The sequence below is a fragment of the Triturus cristatus genome, chromosome 7, assembly GCF_964204655.1.
Source record: "Triturus cristatus chromosome 7, aTriCri1.1, whole genome shotgun sequence".
Taxonomy (NCBI): Eukaryota; Metazoa; Chordata; class Amphibia; order Caudata; family Salamandridae; genus Triturus; species Triturus cristatus.
Window position 1 is genome coordinate 1,401,631,054 of NC_140590.1, and position 15,329 is coordinate 1,401,646,382.

The following is a 15,329-nucleotide window of genomic DNA, read 5'->3' on the forward strand; positions in this document are numbered from 1 at the left end:
TTGGTGATTAAATTACTATTCCAACTCCAAAAGGTACTTTCATCAGGAAAGGTGCAGGATAGTGGTATGGTAAAATTACTATCCCTACTCCAAAGGGTGCTTACCTCATAGAAAATGCTGAATAGTGATGGGGTTTAAATTACTATTCCAACTCCAAAAAGTGCTTGCTTCATGAAGGTGCAGGATAGTGGTATGCTAACATTACTATTCCTACTCCAAAGGGTGCTTTCCTCAGAGAAAATGCTGGATAGTGATGTGATTTAAATTACTATTCCAACTCCAAAATGCGCTTGCTTCAAGAAAGGTGCAGGATAGTGGTATGTTTACATTACTATTCCTACTCCAAAGGGTGCTTGCCTCATAGAAAATGCTGGATAGTGATGGGATTTAAATTATTATTCCAACTCCAAAAGGTGCTTGCTTCAGGAAAGGTGCAGGATAGTGGTATGTTAAAATCACTATTCCTACACCAAAGAGTGCATACCTCAAAAATAAATGCTGGATAGTTAAATTATTCAAATTACTATTCCTACCCCAAAAGATGCACACCTCAAAAATAGTTCTAAATAGAGATAAGATAACACTACTATTCCTAATATAAAGGATGTCTAACACTGAAAAAATGCTGTATATTTATAAAAACTAAATTCCTAATTCTACTAAAACATAAACTTATCTCAGTAAAACATGCTGTATTATTTGTAACTACCTGATAAATATTATCACATACTAAAAATATTTATTTTACTTTTTTATATATCAACAGATTACTACTACATCCAACAGCCAAAGACAAAAAACATTTGGACTGAAATTTATATATATCCACTTAATGTCTTGAAAAGCATATTGCAAGGTAATTTCCTTAAATATAAACAACCAAAACAAGTAAATAAATGACAAAGCATACAAACACAAAAGAAACAAATTAAAAAGCATCATCATTACAAATTATAAACAATGTTCAATTTTTTTTTCTTTCAGCTTTCAAACGTTTCAACAATCAGAAAAAAGAAAAACATAACAAGGTAATTTTCACTTCAATAAATTATTACATTAAAAATGTTACTTCTATCATTATAAAGAAATTTTAAAAAATTCTCCCACAGAATGTTTTTTCTTTGTTGTCTTTTCAGAACCAAAAATGGCTACCCCATCAAAAGAAGCAAAATACCTAACATCAAAAAGAGGGAACAGACTGCTGAACCATAGTGGGTATATTTATTTTAAGGAGAGACTATCTGAACCCAGGTGTCATTGGAGGTGTGTGCAATATTACTCAACCCATTGCACAGGCAGAGTGGTTACTCTTGATGACACTGTTTTAAGAACATTTAAGCCAAAGAAAGGAGTTAGTTCCTCTATGAGGCAGATGTACTGTGAGCCACTAACTGCCTACTGTTTGAGTCGCTGGGGGATCTCTATTTCAGATCGTAATGCCCTCACACACCTGTTAGAGTGTCATGCTTCATCATAGGGCGCTCCTCCTCAGACCGGCGCTGCAAAGTCTGATGGGCCTGGTGGCATCTTTGGCGGAGTTCTTTTTATCTGACAATGCCGTATGTGAATGGTGTGTGTGGGTTCAAATTAAGTGAATAATGGTGTGTTAAGTGACTCAGTGATTTAAGATAGGCACCAGTCCTATGAACGTTTTAATTCAGAGATAGGACCGGGACTAAGTAAAAACAGTGGGGCTACCAGAAGGTCTTCAGGTACCAGGGTAGCTCTTATGTGTATGTGGTCGACATGTTTCGTACCATCAGGGCTCCAAAATTGAGCGGCACTTCTTCAGGACCAAAATCTTTAAGAGTGGTCCCAAGATGAGGACCTAGAGTTGATCCCCTTATATGTGGTGGAGTTCAATATGTGAATGCCTGGTCCCATATTCAGGAACCCACAGTATCTCTCCACCTAGGTAAAGGGGGAAAAGATGAGGAAAGAGAAAGCGACATCAAACTGTACCGTCAAGAAAATTATTCGACAGATATATAGCAAACCTCGTACCCAGGGTAATGGGAGAGGTACAGAACTCAGGTGAGGTTGATATACCTTCACCTAGGTACATCTCTCATGTATATAGAAACAAATATATAAAATACTTAAAATTACTTTAAAAGCAATTACAAATAAGCGCAGGAGATATTGGTATTGCCTACATAGACCAAATAAACTAACCATACCCCGCCCCCCCTGACGGGGGAGAAGGGTAAAGTGACCACATTGCAAACCTTACATCACTCGGTGGGTAGTGTTACTTCATAGATGTAGGGGAGGAGCCCAACCACTGGAAGGGGCAAACTACATAGTGACATATGGAAGATAACAACACAAGGTAGTTCAGCAGTGAACAAACGTGATACTAGTTAAAAGAGTCTACACGAGCGCAGTGTCTCTAAAGAATAATTAGGACCCAGGTATGTTACCGCTTAATGACGGAAAAAGAGTGCCAACGGGCGTCAAATGGTAGTTGAACACCTCGCAGTGATGCTGATGTCAGCGGAATGTGCCTATATCTACATGTAGTCTACCTGGTTCCTAAATAGGGAAAGTGCAACGTGCTAGGCGGCGGCAAAAAAACGCTCATGATTAAAATTCTGTCCGAGGATCGGGTGCCCTTTATCTACCCTGCGGGCATAAAGCGTCACATTGATGACCTGGTCAAAGTAGCAGTGTCCCTCAGGGGAGTGGGTGCACAAGAGTACAGTTTGTGTATATATGCGGACTGTCAAGGGCTCATCCTGGGTACATGCTTGTTGGCGAAAGTCCCTAAGAAAATGGGAGCCCTGAAGTAACTCCGTGGTCTAAGCAGTTAACAGACAATGTTGTAGAGGCGCTTAGTGAGGGCTACATGATCTTGAAATTATGAACGGTACCACTGCTGATAGCGCTGCTGTACTGAGGGCAGCGTGTGTATATGGTGGTGCCCAAGCGAGACAAAGGTATTACGCGCTTGGAGGGTCTTCACTTACCGTGTCGTGGTTGCGGGCAGTGCCGGTATTCCAATGTGCCTCCCCGATGTCTGGATATTACCGGCACTGCAGGACCGCCTTCGTATTTAAAGAGACAGCCCTCCTGATGCGGAACTCGGAAGTTGTGGCTCCGCCATCTTGTCTCACCGTCATTGTGCCTGACTATATGAGAACAGCCTGGTTCTGTATCATGAAGTGGTGAAGTAAAATTGAAAAATTTATAATAAGATAATAATAAGACCAGAGAGGATGTCTCTGTATCTCACACTATTTTATAAGGTCCTAATTTGGCAGAGTCCTATATATGTGGCTATGAGACACGGTGTATACTCGTGAAGAGTTTGTCAGATCATTATAAAGATTGTTAATCAGTTTGAGTGGCACACTGCAAGTTGGTCAGTGTATGCAAATGTTCTATAAGTGATTATAGATGTATGTGAGAGGGGAGACATAGTGTTTTAGTGTGTCTTCGCCTCATGAACACATATGTTCAGTAGTCAGGTATATGGATGATGTGAGTGTTATGCATACCAGGGAAACCCACATGAGGTTTCTATAGTTCAGTCCAAGGCACATCGTCGTTGAGACCCCTGTGCTGCGAGGACAAACGGAAGATCCATTTTTGTTCAGTTTCAAACAATTTCTGTGTGGTCCACATAATATTGCTTTCAATCACTGTCCAACTTATTTCATCTGCCCCATGCGGTGAGAGAGATAGTGTGTACTCATTTTTGTTGTTGTTCTCCAACACCATATGTTGCTGCGGTTCTCCATGATTCTTGTCTTTATCGGGCGAGTGGTCATGCCAATGTACCTTAAACGGCATGGACATTCAATTAGGTATACACAGTTCCTTGTGTTGCAGTTAGTATGGGATCGTTGTGTCCAAACTTTGCCTTCTTCAAAGATAAGTTCCTTGGTTACCTTTGTCAAGTCACACACCCCACAGTGGCCGCATGGGTAGTGACCACGTACTGGTGTTGTGTTCCACAGGGTCCCCTGTCTGTTTCTCTGATGGATTTTTGGGTAGGTGTGGACCAATAGGTCACGAAGATTGCTGGTTCGCTTCATAGCAAATCTAGGCATTGGAATGAAGAGTTGACCTGTGGAGAGGATCCTCCAGTGATTACGGATGATTCTTTGGATCCTATTGGACTCCGGTGTGTATGTGGTGACACATGTCATCAAGTCTTCTGATGTTCTAAGTTTGGGTTCCAACAGGGCTTCTCTGTTATTATTGAGAGCTCTCTTGTTGGATTTTTTAATGACATTCGCCGGGTAGTCACGGGCTGCTAGGTTAGTGCTCAAAGTAGCTGCTTCTTTTTTGTAGTCCGTAGCCGTTTCACAGTTCCTGCGGGGACACAAGAATTGGCCGAACGGCAGATTGTCCCTAAGGGCTTTGGGGTGATGGCTCCCATAGAGCAGCAGATTGTTGCGATCCGTGGGTTTTTTGTAGGTGTGTGTGGACAGGTGACCATCCCTTAGGGTGATAGTAAGATCAAGGAAGTGGATCTCAGAGGTAGAAACGGTTCAGGTGAATTGGAGGTAGAGGTCCAGGGAGTTGACCCATGTGAAAAAAGTGTCACATGTATCCATATCTCCTTTCCAGAAAATGAGAATGTCGTCTATGTGGCGCCTCCACAAGATGATGTTATTCGCATAGATGTTGTTGTCTGCAAAGTGGAGGCGTTCGAATTCGGCTACATAGAGACAGGCCAGATTTGGCGAGAATGTGCTCCCCATGGATGTGCCCGGGGTCTGGTGGTATAGTCGTACCTGGAACTGAAAAAAGTTCTCACACATTGCTAACGTGGCACATTCCATTATGAAAGACACCGGAGTTTTTGACGACCAGTCTTCTGCTAGGAGGCGCTCTTCCACCACACTGAGGGTCTCTGCCTGGGGTAGGTTTATATAGAGCGCCTCAACGTCCAATGTCATTAGTAGGTTTATTTCAACATTCCTGGTGGTGTTGGTGATGAGGTTCAGGACGTCTCTAGTGTCTTGTAGGTACAAAGGTATTTTCTTAACAAGAGGCTGCAGGAAAGAGTCGCAGAACTTGCTGAGTGGTTCCAACAACGAGCCAATCCCAGAAACTATCGGGCGGCCCAGGTGGGGGCGTAACCCCCTTGTGAATGTTTGGGAGGGTGTAGAAGGCCAGAGTTCGAGGTTCAGCATTCACTAAGAATTCAGCTTCATTTTTCGATATCCAACCCTGCGCTTCTGCCGAAGTCACGATAGGTTTGAACTTTGATAGCAGTATCCCTGTCGGATCTTTTTTGAGTTTTCTGTAATGTCTCTCTTGTGAGAGCTCTCTGAGGCATTCTTGATCGTAGTCGGTTGTATTCATTAGGACGATTGCGCCTCCCTTGTCAGCTGGTTTAATGGTGAGTGTGGCATCCTCGGAGAGATGCTTGATGGCCGTTCTTTCTGCCGCGGGTAAGTTGTTGTAATGTTGTCTATTGGGTATGCTGTCCACTTCTTTAATCACTGCTTGCTCAAAGGTGAGTACCTCGTGTGGTGTCATACCTTCGTGTGGTGTACATTTAGAGGGAGCTCGTAGGCCAGTGTCAGAAGGTTCTTGGTAGTCCTTGTCTTGAAAGTAGGCTCTCAGTCGCAACTTTCTGAATAAGTCGTGAAGTTCTTTGTGTAGGCGGAAACAATCCAACTGTGGGGTAGGAACAAAACCCAAAACTCTGTTGACTCTTTTTTCGATGGGGGTGAGATTTCTTGTAGAAAGATTCACTGCTAGGTCCTGTTGTTTTTCTTGCTCCTCAGTTCCATGCGATCCTCTTGTTGCGGTGCCGGTTGGTCTTGCCATTGGACCTGTTTCTGAGTTCCGCTTTGACTTCTTCCTCTTACCCTGCCCCGGTCTCTTCCTAAAAAAGGCTGCTGGTTTTGATTGTAATGGTACATCGGTCGGGGGACGTGCTACACAGGGTTCCAAGGTGGTTGTTGACCAAAGAAGGGACCATCGGATATCCATACATGGGTGGTGGTAGTGGTCCCCTATTCTTTTGGAAGCTTGAACGACGATCATTGCTCGAGGTACTGTTATTGGAGTTAAGGCATTGTCTGTTGTCGAGGAACCTTGTTTTAAGAACCACAGACCATAACCACTCTGCCTCTGCAATGGAGATTGAAGTTAGAGAAAGGATTAATGAGATCAAAGGTATTGCATTCACCTCCAATGAACCCTGATGTGCAGTTTTAAGGGAGGTTTCCTAACACATTCCCCCGCATGTTGCAAGTAGTCCACAATACCTAATTTGAGAAGAATTATTCAATGTCAAAAACAGACAAGTAACCCACAAAGAGTAACGCCCCAAACATACTCTGACATAATAATTCCACCTGAACTCTCTGTTACTGTTTCTAATGAACCTTTCCTATTGCATGACAACCAAAACCCTCAAAAGAGAATCCTAATCTTTAGCACACCCCATAATCTAGTAAGGTTAGAAAACAGTGATATTTGGATGATGGATGGAACATTTAAAAGCATGCCCCATCCACTCACCCAAATATACACTATTCACGCATACATCAACATCTCAGTAGTTCCCTTAGTATACAGTTTACTCCCTGATAAACAATCCTCAACATACACTGAATTTTTATCAGTGATAAAATCTAAAACATGAAGAATGCACTCCCCAAGACATGGGGTGTGTCCCTCGGGCACAGATGTAGTCCTCTCAATGAGGTTTCAAATGTTGTTCAAATGAGTAGAGTTAAACTTTCATCAATTTGAAGAAACTTTATTCGTCGTTTTTGGTGGCGTTCATTTCAAACACGTCACAATAAACACTGACATAGGTTACGTATTCCCAATGCATTTCGGCGTGAGCCTTCATCAGGGGAGATCTACAAATGGTAAAGAGGATGGGTGAATGTGGGATCCATGGATGGCATAGCATATATTTACATAAAACGTTATTGGTTAAATAAACAGACAAAAAGGTAAAAAAAAGGTGAAAGGAAGCGGGTTAATCGGAGTGAAAAAAGGTCAAACGGGCGTGGGTGACTCATTTATGAAAAGTGAAACATCGTGTATGTATAGTTCAGTCGAAATAAGATGTCTAGTGCTTTTAGTAAAGAAATATCCCTAAAGGATACCCAAGGAATGGTTACAAACGGTAGGAAACTACCATGAAGCGTGCGAGTAGAAAGTGCAAGTAAGGACGTGTAAGATGTTCTTACCGGGAGCTTAACGCCTCATCGTGTCGTCCGTGTGATCCGTGTGTGGCTGTTCGCGTCTGTAATCGTTTTAGGACGAGTTTAAATGTTGAGAAAGGGGCGTTGAAAGTGTGTCACGTGTCAGGTAGCAGTGTGTATGAACATAGGACTAAAGGATTGTGAACGTGAAAATGGTAGAAGGACTAGTGTGCCGAGACTACCCTATTTGTCATTATTAACGCGTACTGCGTAAAATGAGGATATCTAAAAGAAACGTGAGGTAATCACAAAGTGGTGATGAGTTTTGTTTAAGGGAACAGTTGAGAGCAGAACAGTCATAAACGAAAGTTGGTTATAAGTCGGTGTAAATCAAAGATGCATTGTACGATAGTTGGCAGGTGATATATATAACCAGATTGAAAGTGTTAATAAATGAATGATTAAACATATTCACAATTCATATGGTAATGCAGGTATAAAAAATGAGCACTTAAGTAAGTAATTACAAATAACATGAAAATTCAGTACGATCATTCAAGCCGTTCGGCTTCATCGAGTTCAAAAAATAAATCCAATGATTTTCTCTTTGCAACATGAAGTTGCGATTGTCTCTCCCTTCTTGCTTTGTTACTGTTTCCAGAACACAAAATTTTAATTGGCTAACGTTGTGGCCAACTTCCAAAAAGTGTTGAGCAACTGATGATTTTTGTTGTTTAGTCCTAATGTTGGATTTATGTTCGTTGAGTCTTATTTTCATTTTTCTTTCGGTTTGTCCAACATAAATTTTGCCACAGGGGCATTTAAGCATGTAGATGACATTAGATGTATCACAGGTTGCCGTTGTTTTCAATTTGATTTTGTGCCCTTTCATAGGGTGTGTGATGTAATTACCTTTAATGATGTTATTACAGTTGTTACAATTCAAACAAGGGATAGTTCCTTTGAATGGGAGTGTTGTGAGAGGTAGTTGTTGTTGTTTCAAAAGTTCGCCTATGTTCTTGTTGCGTGTGTAGGCGAAAATTGGTTCCTCATCAAAAATATGGTTAAAGTCCTGTTCTAATCTGAGCAATTGCCAATGCTTTTTGATTATTCGTCTGTAGCTTGTACTCATGGTCGAATATTTGGAAACTATCGTAACTTGATTGCTGATTGGTTTGGGTGGTGTAGTGAGAAGTTGATTCCGGTTTTTGGATTCAGATCTTTCTTTCGCTTTTAGTAGTACCTGATCAGGGTAACCACGAATTTTGAACCTTTGTGTGAGAGTGTTAAGTTGATCCAACGATTTATCTTGATTTGATACGATTCTTTTTACTCTGAGCATTTGGGAGTATGGGAGATGTTGTTTGAGTGGTGGCGGGTGAAAACTTTGATAGTGGAGGGTATTGTTCCTGTCTGTGTTTTTTCTATATAGGTCAGTCTCAAAACCCGTAGGTGTTTTGATAATGGTAACAAAACCCAAAGGAAAAAAGACAAAAAATGACCAAATCTAAAACATCCAACAAAAGTCAGAGAAAAGTAATAATTGACTTTGAATTAACTATGATTAATCTTATAACCAAAACATATCCAGATACCCAAATTCAAGGATGTTTCTTTCACTTTTCTCAGGTATATTGGCGAAAACTTCAAAAAACATCCTTAATTGAGGATTATATATCAGACAGCAAACTACAGTTTGAACTAAAACAACTAACTGCCCTTTGCTTTGTTCCTCCTGACAGTGTAGACGAGTTCTACATTTCAATTCCTAAATCAGAATATTTTACAACAAATGAAGAAAAATTGGCACCTATACTAAATTATTTTGAAGAGACATGGTTTGTCCATCTAAGCAGGTCGGGTCACAGGAGGAGACCATGTTTCCATGTGGAGTGGTGGAACTGTTACTCAACCTGCTTAGAGGGAGGATTAAAAACAAACAATGCCATAGAGGGATGGCACAACTCCTTCAACAAATCAATTGGCAAACCTCATCCTAATTTCTATAATTTCTTGGAAATTTTGAAAGAGGAGCAAAGTTTCCAAGAAATGAGAATATCACAATCATTAACAGGTAGTCTGAACCCACGTATTTCTACCAGAACTAAGGAAATGTCTGAAAGACTATTGGGTGTAATTCAACAGTTTACGTTGACATTGGCTTCAGACTACCTTGATAATCTTGCACACATCCTGCATTTCTAACACGCACAATCATTTTACTTGTCTGTTTTGCCCTAAAACAACTCCTACTAATTCAATTGATTTTTTACAAACATTTTTAAATTAATATTAAAAGTCAGGTCTCCTTACCTTCAGATGTTTCCTTTCTTCAACTCTTGGACTTACATTCCATCCATTACTTCACTAAGAGTCCTTTTTTTGGTAAAATCCACAGTAAATAACAGAGAATCCATTTGAAAAATCCATAAACCGATGAAAAACATATTAATATGCACACTAAAAACAGTGCATATATCAAAAAATGCACCCAATAAAGAATCCCAAAAATAAAGATATTTATCAAAAAACACAACAAATTCCAACGTTGCAATCCAATTCTGATCGAAACACAATGGCATTTCAGTATCTGTAGAAATGCAAAATGAAGAGACCCAAGAAAAAAATCACAAAAGATTGTTTTTTTTTTCTCGAAAAAAAACACAACAAATTCCAAGGAGTCAATACATCTGGCCAAAAAATACTGTTTAGAAAATAATAATGCACACATCCAAAATGTATTACTTTTAATCACATTGTAAATACATCTAACCGCGACGATGATAAAATATTTTATTTAATAAATAGCGTATCGCTAAACTAATAAAGCACACCTTTCCAAAAACTTTTGTTTCATGAAGTGTTTAATTATATACCATTAACCACTTTATGAAGCAAAAATAGTTTTTGAAAAAAAAGAGACCCGATGTGAGACTACTGCTGCAAGATGCAATGGTGGAAATTAGTTGGCAAACACATATCAAAAATACGTAAAACACATTTGCTACACATATGTACCTCCCTCATCTCTCCTTACAATAAACATTACCATTACACTATGGGGTCGATTCCGATTCCGGCCGCAAATCATACCGACCGAAACGGACCCGGACCGGAGACCGACCGACACAGACCAGTGCCGTACGACCCGTGCAGTACGATGCAACGCGTGTGTATTACAACCGATACGTACGGAATACAAGCCGTATGACCAAGCCGTAGGGAAAATAGTGATCCGTCCGGAAAACCGGCGCGAGTTGCACAGACCGACACGAACCCGGAATGAACCCGACCGACCTGTACCCGCGATGTCCGATCCACGCAGTATGATGCACTGCGTGTAAACCCAGACCGACTCGCATGGAGACCAAGCCGCACGACTGACACGCACAGAAAACCGGGCCCACAAGTAATAGAGATCTCCGTGACTGACGCATATGAAACACAGAGGATAGTCAGCATGAACGAGGCGGAGAAGCCCGCACGAGCCAACATCAGCGTCCGTTTCCGTCAGAAGAACGTCTCCTTCATGCCTACAAAACCCAAAGGAAAAAAGACAAAAAATGACCAAACAAGCAATGACAAAGCCAATAAATATCAAATAAAAAAAACCTGTGACAAAGACACACCCACAACTCCAAATATATAAAGGACTACAATCACTACCATGATCCCTTGCAAACAGAAGACACAGCCAGCAGCAAACACCATCACACAGCAACCACAGACACACTCACAACTCACCCATCACACAACTCACACACCATCAGCACCTCATCCAAAAGCACACACACATACAGCTAGCAAAACCAACACTAACCCACCCTCACTTGCACCCTCACATACACATCACTCACCACCACCACCCATCACCATGCCCCCAAAGAAGAATCCAAAGTTCACAGATAGTGAGTTAGAAGTACTGGTAGACGAGATCTTCAGAGTAGAGCCACATTTGTTTGGTACATTGGTCCAAAGGACCCCCATCTCACAGAAAACAAAGATGTGGGCGAGGATTGTGGACAAGGTGAACGCTCAAGCACCAGCAATGCGCACAAAGGACGATATCCAGAACAGGTGGTATGACGTGCGCAGGAGGGTCAAGAAACTCATTGAAAAAGATCACGTCCTGAGTCAGTGCACCGGCGGTGGCACTCCTGTCAAACCAGTCTACTTCAGGACCTGGGAGGAGAAGGTACAGGACATCCTACCACCAGAGAGCGTCCATGCTCTAACAGACATACCAGAGCCTGGTGAGAACACAAACAACATACCCAATATTGTGTGGCAAGGGGACAGTGAAACCATGCATCGCAAGCAAAGCCGCAGTAACCAATAGATAATCATCCCAAGATGTGTATGCCAGTCAGACAAACACAATACATGCCATCTCATAGTGACTTGGAACTGTGTCATGACATGCACCAACCTACAAACAAATAGAGCAAGGCAGTGGCACAAAGCTAAATAAACACTGCCAGACAGTTTGCCACCACAAACACACTACCTCACAGTGCAGCTGACTGACAGGAAGGAATAGTGGGGATGCAGGTGAAGTGAGTGTATCCAAAAGCATGATGGGGGTTGTAGTCACAGATAATGCTCCCCCTCCTGATTGGCCCATCAAGACTTCACTGAAGCATGCCCACATCACAGGGAGTGGAAAATGACTGACAAGATGGCTGACACTTGGTCCTGCTGTGGGGAGCACAAGGCCCTGGTAGGGCTTGTGCGCAAATCAGAAACAGGACATCACTGACTGAGATCCTGAAAGACAACTTGCACGCCCTCCAATGGAAGTACGTTTCATGGTGGGATGTCTGGCCGGGTGGGAAGGAGGACTGACAGCTCTGACCATACTTACCAGCATGTGGAGACACACCCCCCCTCAACACAAACTGCACACAACTCACCGGGTAGAATGCATTGACCCACACCTCTGTGAAATATCAGCAAAAGATACCCCGTACTGGGTGCTGCTGTGTGAACCACAGGGGCTCTCTTTGGACTTGTAGCCAAACAAACACCAGGATTTCACAGTCAGCCATCTTGCCATTGCTGTCACACCCCCTCACAGGGAAGCAGAGTCAAGAGGGAGGAAGTATGGGTATGCTGGGAAGGGGGTGTAGCCAAGAGCATGATGGGAGTTGCAGTCACAGACAATCCCCACCCACCCACATGGCCCAGCAAGCTCACACTGAACCATGCTCGCCTCACAGGGAGTGGGAAGGGACTGACAAGATGTCTGACACTGGGCTCTGTTGTGGGGAGCACAAGGCCATGCTGGGAACTGGGCGACAACAATATCAATCTCTGTCCGTGACAAGCTGGGAAAAAGCAGTGTACAGGCAGGCATCTGTTCGTACAGTAGAAAATGTCATGTTTGTGAAACATTGATGCCTGTAGAAACATAACTTACATTGTGTGTCTCTTCCAAACACGGGTGGTGCTGGGGACCCAGCACCAAATGAAGAGGATTCCCAGTCTCAGACTCTGGTGGACCCTGAGCTCTCTGGTTTGACTCTGTCTTTGTCCTCTTCGGATGACGACGACCAACCTGGTCCCTCTGGTGTGAGTCATCATGCAGCACCAGCAGCATCAACATCTGCACCCCCTGTACCCACGCCTCCAGCATCTGGAAACCGACAGGGCACCCCCACCAACACGGACAGACCAAGGTCACTGAACACCGACTACACAGGGACACAGGACCCCCCGGAAGCTACAGCAAACATCACCAGCAACACCACCCAAGAGGTCCCAGTGTCACCTGTTCGTCCCGCCGCTGGTCCTGCCCATGTGGATAGGGGTGCTGGAAGAAGTGGGAGGCAGAGGGCGTGCCTTGCAGAGGGGTCTGGACTGCATGATGACCCCCAACTGGCACGCATCATAGATGCGTACCAGGATAGCACCGGAGGATTTGGCCAGGTAGTGGGGATCCTCAAGGAAATACAACAGGAGCAGGCTGCCCACCATGCCCGCATGGAGGCAAAGTGGGATGCCCTTACTGCGGTGCATCTGGACATACTCCAATGCCTCTGCCAGATCAACACAAACCTGTCCACACCTCCCTGTGTGGCCACAACATCTGTTGCAACACCATCTGCCAGCGCCACAGGGAGGGAGGAGAACTCTGGCGGAGAGTCCCCTGCACCACAGAGGCCTGCACCTGACGATCCCCCCCAAGAAGAAGAGGGGTCGTCCAAAAAAGGACATGTGAGAGGCAGATGCCCCAGCACATCCCCCAGGGCCTCTAAACCTGTTCTGGACAATGTTCTTTGTGCGCAACCCATTCACCTTGTTCAATTGCACACAACTCGCCCACATGAAATGGAGGGTTCATGTTGGTCCAATGTAGCAGATGACTGTGGACTTTACTATGGACATTTCATCTACCATCACTTCCAACTCTAATGTGAACTTTGGATTCCAAAACCAATGTACAGCACCCACCATCCTGTGCACTTTCCTCACACATGTTCGAAAATAAACTCACCAGTACACCATACTTGCCTCTGTTGTCATTCCAACTTGTCATGTGTCATGGAGATGTCGATCTGCTACAAAACACAGCGCATGCCAAATACTGCAACAATGTGACCAATGTTAGGTGAGTCATGGTGATGTGACACATGTGAGGGAGACACACCACTATGGCAACACAACACATATTCACCATGGCCATGTTACTCATCCCACACAATGATGTTGACCTGAAACACATAGGTATGCCCAAACACAACACCTATCCACAGTCATTGGTAACAAGTCCACAGGTGAGGTAAGCAAATGTCACTCAGATGTGGGAAGACAGACAACGCACCTAACAAAGCATAGCACAGGCTCATTACACATCAGCAACATGTTTATTACACAATAGTTGCAAGGCAATTGTACATTACGGTGGACACACGGTCACAGAGTGTCTGAGAATTGGGGTCCAGGAGTGTGAGGCACATCACTTGATATCAATTGACTACTCCCACACTGGTGTTGGATTCTGGGTGTTGGGGGTCAGTCTTGACCAAACAACAGGCAAATTACCGGGTGAAGGACAGACACAAGACACAGTCAAAAGCACTGCAGAACAGGAGAGAAATACAATACACATGCACAAAACATGTCACAAGAAACCTACACAGAAACAAGTTAGCAGTACTACCCTATTGTTCAGTACACACCACCTGAATGGACACATCACTGCATGCATCCAGTCAAGTGGCATACAGACACACTCAGACAGCAACAGGGCAGCCACAACACATTCCAGGCTAACTCCATACATTGACATAACAACCCTGGAAACTCACACTCAGGTGAAGAAGTTGTTGATGAGCTGTGAGCGGACGTCACCCTCATCCTCATCATCACTGGCATCGTGGCCCAGGCCGGGATCCTCCACAGGTGGCAGAGGTTGGTCATCATCATCCTGGATGAGAGGCACCTTCTTCCGCACTGCCATGTTGTGTAGCATGCAGCATACAAGGATTATTTTGCACACCTTTGCAGGCTCATATGGGAGGGCCCCTCCAGTCTTGTCCAGGCAGTGAAAGCAGCTTTTCAGGAGGCCGAATGTCCGCTCAATCACCCTCCTGCTCCGACCATGTGCCTCATTGTAGCGCATCTCGGCTGGTGTCACAGGGTTCCTGAAGGGTGTCAGCAACCACGGCATGTTGGGGTATCCAGAGTCACCTACACACAAAATAATTAACAAGTAGCTGAGTTTTGTAGGAGTGTGGAATACAACATTGCCAAACACACACAATGATAAACAGTCAGTACACACCAACAAGCCAGGCACGCTGATCTGGCATCTGTGACATCAGCGTTGCAATGCAACTGCTCCTCATTATGTAGGCATTGTGCACAGAACCAGGGAACCGTGCACATACATGTGTGATACACATGTCTGCAAGACATACCACCAGAGCATTGATGGAGTGGAAATGTTTCCTGTTCCGGTATGTCTGCTCATGTGCCTGTGGGCTTATCAGGGTCACATGTGTCCCATCAATAGATCCGATGGCGTTCGGCATCCTCCCCAGTGTATAAAAGGCATCCTTTATTTCAGGGAGTTCAGCTGGGCTAGGGAACTTGATGTACAGGTCAAGGAAATGCAACATCCCCTCCAAGACATCACGTAGCACACGACTAAACATAGTTTGTGACATCCCACCTGCTTTAGCCACATTGTACTGGAAG